Source organism: Nomia melanderi, chromosome 12 (assembly GCF_051020985.1).
Source record: "Nomia melanderi isolate GNS246 chromosome 12, iyNomMela1, whole genome shotgun sequence".
Lineage (NCBI taxonomy): Eukaryota > Metazoa > Arthropoda > Insecta > Hymenoptera > Halictidae > Nomia > Nomia melanderi.
The window spans coordinates 5,695,320-5,709,316 of record NC_135010.1 but is presented as its reverse complement, the minus strand read 5'-3'; the positions used below and the strand labels follow the sequence as shown (position 1 = coordinate 5,709,316).

The 13,997-nt window shown below is 34.1% G+C and overlaps 1 protein-coding gene across 2 annotated transcripts in view; it reads right to left on the bottom strand.

Annotated features, from left to right (window-relative positions):
* Positions 1-13,997, bottom strand: part of LOC116426139 (PRL-1 phosphatase) — a 78,480-nt gene that overhangs the window by 16,584 nt on the left and 47,899 nt on the right. The gene's annotated exons all lie outside the window — the stretch shown is intronic.

The window sequence follows — 13,997 nt, the reverse complement described above, 5'->3', positions numbered from 1 at the left end:
CCACGAAATCGACTGGTTCCCAAGGCGTCGGAATCGACTTCTTCTATCGCGCCTTTCGAGCCGCTTGAGACTGTCGAGACTGATTTATATCGGACAGATAACGTGGGGAAGGAAAAAAATTCCGCGGTTAACCTGACGATTTACAATTCTTAGCAGACGGAGTTTCTGATCGTTTGCTCCCTTGCATCATAATGAGGAAACACAATCGTTTATTTATTATATCGTTGTTTTCTTTTTTGTTTATTGTATATTTTAACTTGCGTCTGCCCAATTTGGTCATTGGCAATTATTTTAAATTGTGCAGATGGGTTATCCGTGTTATCTATTAATTTTCAATCAGCACACGCAGATTTTGATGAAATTTATGTGAGACGTAGTTGTAAAGAAAATATCTGACACGCATTTTTTCTTATATGCCAATATCCACTTTAAACGAGTGAAAACACTCCTCAAAGTTGAGGGTCGAAAATATATTTTTTACACCTCTGAAACCAGTTCATTTTGAGGCGAATAATTAGAGAGCGTTGTTTTTAGAAAAGAAAATTTCTTTTCTACGCCCCCTAGTAGTTGTAGAGATACTGTAAGAGATATACTTTCAACCCTCAACTTTAAGGGATGTTTTCACAATAAGTTTCTTTTTTAATCCTTTGCCTTATAATAAGGTGTCAAATTTAACAAACATACATATTACGCAGTTCTTTTGAATTCTAATTAAACATTAATTATCCTTTGTCAATTATTACACTTTAGAACAAATGTAGATATGGAATATGAATAGAATTCTTCCTTTTTTTCAGTATCTTATTAATGACAAAGTAGTTGTATCGATCATAATTGAGAGACGAATCATAGAGCAACGGATTAATTATTAACGATACAATACAATAAATTTCTTTTTTTAATTATTAACGACACTATACAATAACTTTCTTCCTTAATTATTAACGATAAAACATCTCCGATGAGCAGCATTTCGAAGGAAATCATTAGGCAACCGGTTAATCTTGATGCGACGAGAAAAACCGCTAAGCTGATTGCAAGTGTCGGATCATGAATCAACGGCACCGGCGGCGACGCGCTCGAAACGCTTGACTCATATTAACTGAAACTTATGCAATTTCCGTGTCGCGAAGTGGAACGCATTCGCTCGATTGGTAAATTGGTAAGGAACGCGAAAATCGCGACAAGTCAGCGCGTGCATAATTTTGGCGCGAGCGAGCATGATCTCGCGCCGAATTATTATGACTTTTCGAAGGCGGGAATTAATTAATTTAACACTAGAACTACCGAGCATTTCTTAGGGTCGACATGTAATCTGTATGAAGATTGTAACAATACATTCTTTTACAGTTCTTTCCAATGGCAATCTTTTATTTTAATTACTCTTTCAGTTTTACTTATTTTCTACGAGACAAATGGTAAAGATTAATGATCGTGATCAATTAACGTTAAGATTCAACATGTTTTTCTGTCAGTGTCTGTTTACCATTCACTACTTTATGTATCACGGAACACTCTGGCAGAAATTCAACGACGAATATATTAAACAACGTGAACAATTGAAAAATAGATCTTCAGTTGTATCCAAGACCGTGAACTTAATACATTCGCGACCGCGTGTAATGTCTCGTAGCCTATTACTGAATGCTGCAAGGATCTGCTATTCGAATGTATATGAATATCGAAAATATATGATAGGATTATTTTATCAGTATTTAGCTGTAGATTTTAAAATAACGTAAGATTATGTGATCGATATTTTTCTTAGACAATTAAAGACTTCGTAGGACTACCTTTCAAACATTTTTTTAAAATTAAAAATCATGTAGAACTACGTTACAAGCATTTCTTTTAATGAAAAACGATATAAAACCGTGTTACAGGTATTTTTTCAAAAAAACTAAAAATGACGTAGAACTACACTGTGGGTATTGTTCTGAAAAAATTAAAACTGACGTAGAACTACACTATGAGTATTCTTCTGAAAAAAGTTACAAATTATGTAAAACTTTGTTACAGGTATTCTTTCAAAAAAATTAAAAATGACATAGGACTACACAATGGGTATTATTTTAAAAGAATTAAAAATGAAGTAAGACTACGTTAACTTCCGAAGAAAATAAGATATTTCGACGTTATCGATCTCAATAATGAAAATCGATGAAAGGATGCGACGAAATGTTCGACGGACGATTTCGTCGCCGATTTTTCGACGATTTGTCACGCATTGCTCGCTTCGTCTAACCCATTATCTTCGGAAGAAGTCCGTCGATGATACATCGACGCTATGTATTTGCTCGATCGATCAACGGACAATTGCTTGGGGAGTTGATAATAAGAATTCGGTGCGATCGTTCTCAGAAACTCTATCGAGCAGACTTCGTGTAACAAATTCTTCCCGTGATCGAGCAGACACTCTGGAAATTCATGGATCTCTCTTGTTTCTTCGTGCCATACTTGAAACACGATTGAATTTGAATTCAACACGTTCGCGGACAGTAAACATTTTAATGAGGAATTAATGAAATGCTTGAAACACCGATGTGACGTGAAAGAATTTTGTTAAATAATGCATTTTTTTCTGTCGCGTATTAATTAATTTTTGTTCACTTTACCCTGACACAGTGTATGTATATCAATAGACTGTTATATTCTCATTGATAACGACGAACTTTTGAGTATGCTAATTTTATTCATACTCAGTTACGCAATTGCTAATATTTACGCTCGAAGAATCCCAGGTTAACTGATTAACGACCGATAGCGAATAAGAAGTTCATTTGTTCGTAGAAAAATTAATAGTGGAAGTCAACACAGGGTGGAAACTTCCGGTGACCTACTTGAACGCGTCCAGTGTCGCGTTAAATTCAGGTGATTTTCCATTGAAGCCGTATGGTGCTACCGATAGTAGACGTTACTGTATTTAATTGTATTCAATTTATAACAAATATTATATTACCTACTGTTATTTCATTAATGTTTTATAATAATGTATAATATTAATATTGTATAATGTTTCATGATATTAAAGAATATACTGTAAAAATACTGTAATACCATATTAACGTTCTCTTTTCCAATTGTTGCAAAGGGTTACACTTTCTACTTTTTCCACGTTCCTCCTTTTCTCTCGAAAATCCTTGAATATCTTTAGAAGAGTACCGTGAACCTTAATAACCTCCGAAGACATCATAAAGTTCAGTGACATTCTTTACACGATTCAAAATTTTTCATGATGTTTTTGAAGAACCTTAACCAACGCTGATACTGATCTTCTAAAAGTCTTTCGGTGTTCCAAGAGAAAAGCACACGAATCCTTGAATATCGTTAGAAAACTACTACGAAGCTCATCTAAAGATCGTCTAATCCCCTAGGAGTAGTACTAAAAAAATCCAATATCTTTTATAAAGTTCCCAGTCTCACGAATGTTCACTGAAATATTAATTATAAGTTTCTCAGGATGTTTTTTTTCCTGCTACATTCACCGTGACAATAAACGGTCACCTTAAACTTGATCAATATTCAACCAGGATACTTTGTAAATTCTTGGCAAGGGTAAACTGAAAGTAATGAATCTTGTGGGATTTTAAGTTCGCGTGTACCCACGTTGACAGCTGCGTCGAGCGAATTAAATCTTCAAATAGTGTGCAAACCGCAAAAAAGAAAAAAAAGAACTGGATAAGATAGCGAAGAATTTAGGATTGCTCGATAAATCTAGTAAAAAGATAATAATCCTGCCGTGCAACAATGTTCGGAGTAAATTGCGTTGTTTAGAGAAAATAAAAGAAGAATCTTTCTTTTTAATTTAATATTCAAAGTTACATTAATTCGCCGAGATTATTAGCAACTATAGATGAGTCATTTTTTTTAAAGTGGTATAAGTCCATTTATTCATATACTGAGATAGTTAAAATTTTGCGTTTGAATCGACTAAAAGAAATTGGTGAACCTTAATAAATTCAGGCAGTTTTTCTTTACAACTGTAAACACGTTAAATTTCAATAATGTAAAAATAATTAATAAAATTGCTAAAAGAAAGAATCTGTGTTTTTAGCCACAAGTGGACTTACACCACTTTCGATAACAACAAATTATGAAAATTATGAACAACTGCAATTTATAATTTATATTTTAATCGAAGCTGGTATGTTTTTCTCAGACTTAGATACATAATTCAGTTTTCTATGAAATGTTAAATTACAACAAAGAATAAAGTACTGGATAAAACACTAAACAACGAATCTTTGCTCTCGTATCAATCCCCGAATTGGCGGCAGAGTGATTTGGCACGGCGCGACGAATGAACGCACGCGGATTTCAATGGCGGGGACGGGGACTCCGAAAGAAAAATATCTTCGGTGTTATGTCACGAGATAATTCGCGTTCATGGCATCGCGCGGCCGATCGTCATGCGACAAGGACATTGCATACGCGACGCGACAACAGCCTAAACGGTGAGAATTTATTGGTGGGGTATTTAAACATTCGTTTCCTTAATAGAGCCTCTTAAGAGCAATTAATTTAACCGTTGCTTTTGAGAACCTTGCCTTCGCATTGGATCGTGTCAAGGGGCTTCTTACTACTACTGATTCAAAAATTCGATTTTTTCCTGCGTGTTGCATTCTTTATTGTCGAATGTCATAAAAAAATTAATGTAACAGAATCACTGAAGTATTAGTAAGATTAGGATTAGAAAGGTTTAAGAAATTAGAAAGATTTAAAATAGAAATTAACGAAAATAGATGTTTTTCGATCCTCTCGAGTACAGATTGATAATGAAAGAAATAATACTTAGCAATTGTTGATTTAAGGTAAATAAGTATATAAATAGAATTCTTCTTTGTTTCTAGTAAATTATTGCATCTATAATATATTCTAACGAAGGAACTGAAGCAAAACGAAAAAGAATTGCATATTTATCTGAAAAAGTACATAATTTATCGTTGAAAAAATTGGTACCAATTTGCGCTTTAAGACAACGTGTATACTCGTTGAACACAGTTAATTGGTTGAACCTTACCACTTTCAAGTGGAAATTTTTTAATGAAATATTGATTCAATGTTTGACAGTATTAAACAGAAATAATACACGACTCGACGGTTAGCACTATTTTATTTCAATATTTTAGATCTAATTATTTACATCGCATTGTATCTATTTTATTTCTAAGCATAGTACCTGCTAGACAACGCATTTTTTAATTGTTTCCCTAATTATACGAATATATAATTATGCGCTATCATACGTAATTACGGTAAACAGAGCTGCTTCATCAATGGACCGGATATAAATCGAAGCGTGCAGCGCGAGGAGATACGGTTCAATTACTAGACAGTATAGAATTTGCATAGTCTGTCAGAATTTATTTACAAATTACATACTACGTTCGTTGTAAACGAAGAAAAGGGGAAAAACTTCTGAGAAAGAAGAATCGGGAACAAAATTCAAGTGCGTCTGATGATCTTGAAAGAAACGAGGCTGTTACTCGTTGATCCGCGTAACAACCGCTAATCAGAATGTACGCAAATAAAGTGGTTGAGCCAATTGCAAAATCGAGCTTACGTAAAATATGTAAAACGACAAAAATATACGATGCGAATTATTTGAAAAGTGGCGAAAAAGAAAACGAAGGATATTGCCAATTAATCGGACGCACAATGTTTCGCTTGGTGGCTTGATACGAAGAGTCACTGTGTTAATCAATGAAGATTTAGTAAAAACTGGTTTATCCGACCGACGTTTAAGACATTTAAAATTTTTTGATGAAGCTATGACGACAGTGCGAATTGATTAAATTATGTTACGTTCATTTTATGGTTCGTGGAACGATGGTTGTATTGAAAATGCACTGGAAATCTAATCGCTACAGATTTTATGCACTTACATAATACATATTTATGGAGGCCAATATAAAATATAAAGAGATAAATACTTTGATAATGATTTTACAGGATTTTTATTTCATTTTTACCTGTCTGTGGCTTTTATGAGAAATAACAAATGTTTATCTTGCTTTCGTGTTGCACGAAATTGTTTCTTTTTGAGTATCAAAGTTTCTTTTCTTTTCTAGCATGTTTTGTTTTCCAATATTCAAGATTTCGATGCATGATTCGGATTTTTACGGAAAGAGTTTTTCGAAATTTGAAAAATTCTCATCTATGAAATTGAGCGTTGGAACAAATTACTAAATTTCGATGCTATCGGCGAAGTGCACGAAACAAGGAAATTCATTGTCGATCATTGAGGTCGTGGACGTGGATAATAATAAACGAGAGACAAGGGGAATCGCGGGTCACGAGTTCATTGGGTAGTATCGGCGACGAAAAGAATTTATCGGGCAGCGCGAAAGGAAAACACCTATGACGAAAAGGAATTTCCCTGGCGGCTTGTGAGAAGTTTATTGTAAGTCGTATCTGTCACAAATAAAAGCTGCGCGAGGAAAATTTCGACAAGATTGTACGAAAAAATAACTTTAATTACATTAATTAATCTTCAGTTTTACTGTGTAGTAAATACCTTGATTTGGAAAATGTAAAATGCATTAGTTTCTAATTCTAAATTTGGTTAAACAATTTCAATTTTGAAACGAAACAATATCATACGTAGTTTTCTTAATTCATTACGTTTCATTAAATTTCTAGTAGACGATTCCGTCTCGTTTAAATCTACATAAATTTCCATCCTTAAAATTAAACAAAAGGTTGAAAAATAATCATTATTTTGCCTATACATTTCACTAATTTCAAATATTAAAATTACAATTCTTCAATGCAAGAAGTTTAAATATTGCATAACTTTTTTCTAAACAGGTAAAATACCTTTAAAATTTCCAACCATGTTTTTAATTTAAAAACTAATGCCCTGGATTTATTTTCAACCCTTCACTACCAAGGCGACAGAAACTTCCACTACTGTTGGTCCGCGAAAGCAACATACACTTTAAAATATGATCAAAGAATTATTCTGAAAGAAAAACGAAACAAAATTTTTATTTATCATTTTTCTTAATGCATCCTCCTTATCAATTAAAGCGGAGAAATGAATCAACGGATATCAATTTCAATCAGATTTATTCATTTATTTCATGAATGCACATTTCATGGCTAAAATCTTTTTTTTTAGTTCACGAGGCCAACCGCGGTAATTAAGGGTTAAAGAAAGTAATTTAAAAGGGTAAATCTGTAATTGGGTAAATTAATAATTCAATTTCAAGAAAACACTGGCAAAAACGCTTTTCAGTTCGGAGTTCCATGAACTTTTAGGGCGCATAATTATATTTTACTCGCATTCCGTGCGTTTCATCCACTCTTTGCTAATTAATTCATTAGCGTACACCTTCCACGCTTTTCAGAGGTGGAAACGACGCTCGTCGGAAATTAATGGCGGGCGCATTGAATCGGGACGCGCCTTATTCCCTAGTTCCTCGGACGTCCACCGGAAATAGCGTCGCTCCGCGAGACACGAAGACAGTCTCTCCTTTAGTATCTATATTAATTTCGTGATTCATTACGTAATCCTGGTCGTGACCATGAAGAATTCGAGGGTGCGATGAATTGAACGTACCTCGCTGAACTATTATCAGCCGCGATTTCTTTTACGGAACACTCGTAAATCCTCTAGGCGGCGGTAAAATATTGATTCAGTAATTGTCGATACACAGCGAATCGCCTAGATAAGCTCTATGAGCTTACAATCGGTCCAAAGAAAATAATTTGCTAGATACAATCGGTTTAATAGAAGAACAAGATTAATTTCAAGATCGTTCGATATCATCGTTTTTTTTCTTTTCGTTTGAACAAGATTGTGAAGTACATATCGATGATTGTACGTTTTCTATTAATTATGTGTTCGTTCATCTTTACGCGATCAATGATTGCAGTAAATATTTGGAATAAATATGGAAATGAATGTTTACTTATTGATAGAATTAAGAAAATAATTTAACACGTTGAATGCCGCGGGATTACATAGAGAAAAAAATATAGAAAATGGAAGAGATATAATATTAAATCATTTGATTGAATTGCATTATTATTAGTGATTCGTCTAGCTGAATCAGTCATCGCGCTAGGTAGCATTATTTATAATATAGAAATGTTTCCAAATAATCATCGTTTAATTAAGTGAACCATAGTAATTTGACTTGATTGGGGGTCTCCGGTGACCCCCATGGCATTCAACGTATTAAGAAAATAGTTTAACAAATCTGGTACAGTTTTGTGATAATTATGATTGGAAGGAATATAATTGTATTCGCACAATTTTAATGTCTGCAGTTTATATTAATTTAAATGCAAAAATATATATGGTAATGGAGTACAGGAAGACTTGACGAAATTAATGTTAATCTACATTTCTTAGAAACTGTTAGTAATATTATTAATAAATAGTAATGCTTTCACTAAAAATAAAAAGGTATAACATTGTATTTGTAACATTGAGTGAATGAGATCCGCAAACTATACTACTCGTTAATAAATACAATAATCAAGATTAAATAGTAGAATTTCATGCTTGCTGCTGTCCCGGTAAATGAATTATCTTTCCATGTATCGTAAACCAGCCATTCATGTAATTACAGTACCATAAATTTATTGAGACATTAACTTCGCGTCTTTATATTTGTTCACATTCAAAATTAGCATAATTGCCGTATAAAATTTAGTCAAATTAATTTATTAACGTTACACCATGAATATCCTACCACGAGACTGATAACGAATAATGTGGCAACCTGAAACTATTTTTGTAACATTGATAATTAATTATATTAATATTACTATAACGAATAAACAAATAGAAAAAAAGTATATTGTAAGACTGCTTCTATGAAGCATATTTAGACAAGACAAGTAGACGGTACTTCAATGCTTGTTTTACTATATACTACAAACTAATGTAAAACACAAATCTACTTTTTCTAACAATTTGTTATTCTGATCAGCAGTAAAGGGGTTAATAATAAAATAAATCTAATAAACACGATGGCAAAGAAAATCATGTAACAACGGATTCAAAAGTTTTGAAATATACTGAAAACTTTCAAGTACATACTCCATATTTGAGAAACCAACATCAGCCAACACTAAATACGTCACTAATAATAGGAAGATAGCTTGGTCGGGAATATTTTCGCAGAAACCGATCGATCGATCAACACAATCAATTTTCCCCGGTCTTCTTCGCTCAAACATCGTAGGATCGTCCATCAAATGAAAATACACAACGTCACCGGACAAGCGATAACTTGTGCGTCCCGTTTTCTCGGAAACGCGTATCCACGAGGCCGATGCACATGATCCTGACATTTGGAATGCGCTATATTTATTCGGGAAGCACGTGTTTACCGAGCAACCCCCGTCGCGCCACCCCTTGATCTATAAATGTAACACGGGACACCGAAGCTTCGCTCTTTGTCACAGTTCACCGCGATCTCTCGCGACTTTCCGCGAAATGAAGCTGCGAGGTGGCGACTAGGCTGAGGACAGCTGGTTTAATTGAATAGTTTTTATTTGTTTTCATTTCACTTTCGATAGTATGATACTTGTTAATGTGAATGAAAGTAACTAATCAAAACTATCAACAAATCACGTTTTGGAAGATCCCTCTTGCCTTTGTTTAGGTAAACATCAGGTCATCCTTAAGGGTAGTGCTAGGCGATCATTTGATGGCTAGTTTGAAGGTTATGGGTTTCATTGGTCAGTTCTCATTTTATTTGTCATGAGAATTTGCTATTCGCCATTGTGGATATAGGTAATTTGTTAAAACTATAAACAAAACACTTTTGAAAACCCCTTTTGTTCTTGCCCTTGTCTCGCTAGACACCAATTCATCCCACACCGATATACTAAGACTACTGATTGGCCACAGCTCGAAGAAATTGCATTTAGTTATATGATTTGCCGTTAACGCGTTGACTGCCTTAAGAATTGCGATACCAAATAATAAGTAACTTATCTTATACTTTATCTTTGCTGCTAAAAAATAAGTAATACATAAAACTCTGAAGGTTTTCATGGCAGTCAACGTGTTAATATATCAGGATCATTCAAATAATTCTATCGATAAATTATCAAAACACCAGTAAAGTACAATATAACAAACGTATTAAGAATCCATTTTACGCGAGGGATACGTTCGAAAACCACCAAGCCTTAAATGAGACAGCGTTGAACGAGGTCATCTTAACACGCATATAACGGGGATAGGTGAAACAGGGCAGTGAGTAAAAAAAAATATACCATATTTCTTTGTTTTATTTCGTAACATGTATTGTGCGAGTATAACTGGCCGAAAAATCACGCTATAATGAATCTGTGAAAAATATAGAATTCGAAAGAAAAACAACGTTGAACGAGGTCATACTGTACTTCGAGTAACGCGGTTTTCGTTCCAAGAAAAACGGGATTTCGAGAAGTTCGTAGAAACTCGAAGGTAAACGGCGCCAACGAAGAGAAAGATCGAAAGTGAACGAGGAAATCGAGAGGAATTTTCCGTTTCGTTTCGGTGGAAAGAATTGCGCGGCGAGTTAGTACGCGCGTTGCGTTTCGATGAATAAATATGTTCGTTTCTGTTAATTGCTTGATACCGCGGCAGTAAAGATAATACCGGGCATAATTTTATGTGCTTTAATGCTGAATAATTGCGCTAATCCGGATGTTATTCTGTCTTTCGTTGTTTGTTGTAGGATTTCTTTGTGCGGAACGTTTCGAATAAAAGGAGCAACGGTAGGAGGGGTGGCGCTAATCCGGGGTAGAGATCTTACATTAATCCGGACCGTCAGAACAGATACGTAATTTTTATCTCGATAGCGCGTGCGTAGTAAAATAATTGATTTAAAGAAATATATTCAAACGTAACGAAAATTATCAAATAAAAATTAAATAAATTTAATATCGACGCGACAACAACTCCAGTAAGATACATCTACACAAAATTTAATAGTAATAAATATTTAAACAATTTGAAACGATTTAAGCATAAAATATTAAAGTAACGAATATGTTAATACCTTTCAAGTAATTACTCCAAATATTTTATGTTTAGAAACATTTTATATGAAAATGGTTGAACACTGGAAATAAATATTCTAATATTGCTTTAGTCTATTTTCTGTAATAATTAATTTTAGTATGATTTAATATAATAATACATTGTTATGATTAATTGAAGCATACTTTAATTTTCTACTATAATTAAACAGTAATCGAATATTTTCGGATAGTATCATATGTCCATCCATATTGCCATATGAATTTCGCTGCAAATAATTCTATGCTGGTTCTAATAATCTCATCAAATCAGCGCAAAGACAGTCAGTCAAGTTGACAACTCGAATGTCATAATCCTTGATGGTTAGAAACAAACTGCGGCTGTCAAGCAACCGGTCGAAGGTTCTACGCACGCACAAGAAACGATTATTCAATCGCAAGTCTCTCCGGCACGCTCTTAGTTCGTTTGTTCCAGTTTGACGCCAAAGAAATTATGTCATCGAACCAGTTCGCGGCGGTAATGTCGTTCAGTTGGTTCGAAGAATTTGAAACATTTCTCGGCTATAGACACCGGCGACTGTACAGCGTGCCTAACAGGCCTGAACCTCTCAGCGACGAGTTCTATAGTTCAAACACTGAACTTCTTGATAGGTTTCAACAGGTCTGCCAATTTGCATAATGGTTCATATAATTGATATTCTTGTCAAATGTTTCTTCATGGGAGTAGGGAATCGTTGGGGCTAAATATACCATGGAAATGGCGTCAGTGTTCTGGAATTCGATTTAGAATGGCACAAATCTCGGGCCCTATCTAACGAAGATCACTTCGACGATAATTGATAATTTTATTGAAATATTGAATACAAATTGGATACGTTATCACAAACTGTTTCAGAAATTTGATTAAGGCTATTTCGATATGGTGTATATTTTTAAATGTTTAAAATGTTACATTTATTTTTCAAATATTTACATTTTAAATACTTAAAATGTGACATGTATTTTTCAAATATTTAGAAGTTAAATATTTAAAATACAACCGGCTGGTCCAACGGTTTTAAACGTTTCACCACGCATTGTGATTTTAACTTTCGTTTCTGTCCATGTTGTTTTTCCAATAACGATGTGAAATAGGTCGGAGTTTAAATTTTATTTAGGAGTTTGTATTGAGCTGCATCGTATAGGGATGTTTGCGGTTCGAGTGTAAGGTTCAACAATAACATGAAAAATTCGAATGGGCTTTTCGATACGTGAAAAATTGAAAACGCAAATCGAAAGTTAAAAAAGCATTTTTACAAAAAGGAAAACAGCTTTCAATTGTTACAATTGCTGGTTATTTATTTTAATAAGAACATCTTTAAAACTGCTTACGATGCAATGGAGTTTATAGTTAAAGTAAATGATGAACATTGGTCAATAACTTTTTGATCATAAATTTTGTTTACGTAATTTTGTGAGATTTATTCAGTATACACCTGAACTGAAGATACACATACCCCTTTAAAAAGTAAACCTTGGATAGCGCCTTATCTAAGATAACTAATATTTCCGTTATCATCATTCTTGAAAAAATAATATCTTCATTAAAATAAAATTAATTCTCCACTATCAATTTCAAAGATATAAATGATTTTCTTGAAATACTCTATGAGAAATAAGCGAAATATTCGTTAAATTATTTTACAATTCAGAGGTTTGAAAGGCATCCCCTTCAGTCTTGCTAGGGTTAACAGGACTAGGTCGAGCGCAAAACGATTTCCCAACGCGAGAAGAGCCGAGCATCACGTACCTGTCGCGTGTCATCGCGCGATGATCGAGTGACGTGTCTAGAAAAGAATTAAAAAGGTAAAAAAAAATTACTGAATAAATTTCTGGGGTTTCAATTTTCCTATCTCAATAACGTCTATCCATGTTTATGGACGTTTTAGCGTCATACGATTCCATGGTAAGCCTAGGGTTGAGTTAGGACGGAATTCTTTCGTGGAACGAAGGAATTGTTAACACTGATGCAAAATGAAAAGAAAAGAAAAAGAAGAATACCATGTCCGGCGATTACGAACGTCTGTTCGGCTCGAAAATAGCCGTCGAGCTGAAATTCACAAGTTCTGGCGCGAGCCAAGGTCACCTGCTGGGAACGCGATTTCTAAGACGATTATGTTACCAACGTAACGTCCGCAGGTGTGCCCGTTGCTGTGTTCCAAGGTAGTCAGCTTCCGTACTGAGTCTACCAAAACGCTGTATGCGCCGCAAACAACCTCTAATGCAATTGAATTTTGCGTCACAGCTAGCTACAGCATAGAGATTGCTACTTGCATAATGATCGCTGTTGGTCGCGTCGTTAAGCGCCATACCACTAACGATACGGATCAATTGAGTAACTTCGGTATGCTTAGAAATTTTAGTAATAAGAACATCTGTATTTCTAGTTTAAACTTTAAAGATACGTACCAAACCGTGATCAAAGTATCAAGGAATGTTTATATTTTCTTGGTTCCTCGAAACTGAAGCACTTTCATTTTCTTTAACAATAAATCTTGTTTTAATATTTTTATTAAATTGATTGTTACGTTTCAAAGAGAGTGTAACAGATTTACTTCTTCTTATAGAAAAAAATGGAATATGTTAGAATCTATCTCAACAGTAATCCTATATTTTACACAATGAAAATGAGATTAATCCTATAGATATTGTTATTAGAAATTATAAACTAAGATATTATATTTAGGAATTCAATGACTCCTTTCAGTTTCAATTTTCTAATATTTTGTTTAGAAGATATTATAATTGAGAAAACCGTCACCGAAATAAGCGCTGGCAGCGAACGTGTTGAAATAAAAAGTCCCACATCAACTTTTATAAATTATCTGTTCGCGAAGCGAACAAACATTGCTTAATAGTTCTACAAAATTCTTTTGTATAAAAATTCGAAATTGCAACGAAAAATATTCGACTCTAAGAAAGTGAAAGAACAATGAATGTGGAAGTTCCTAGGGACAAGAATCTAG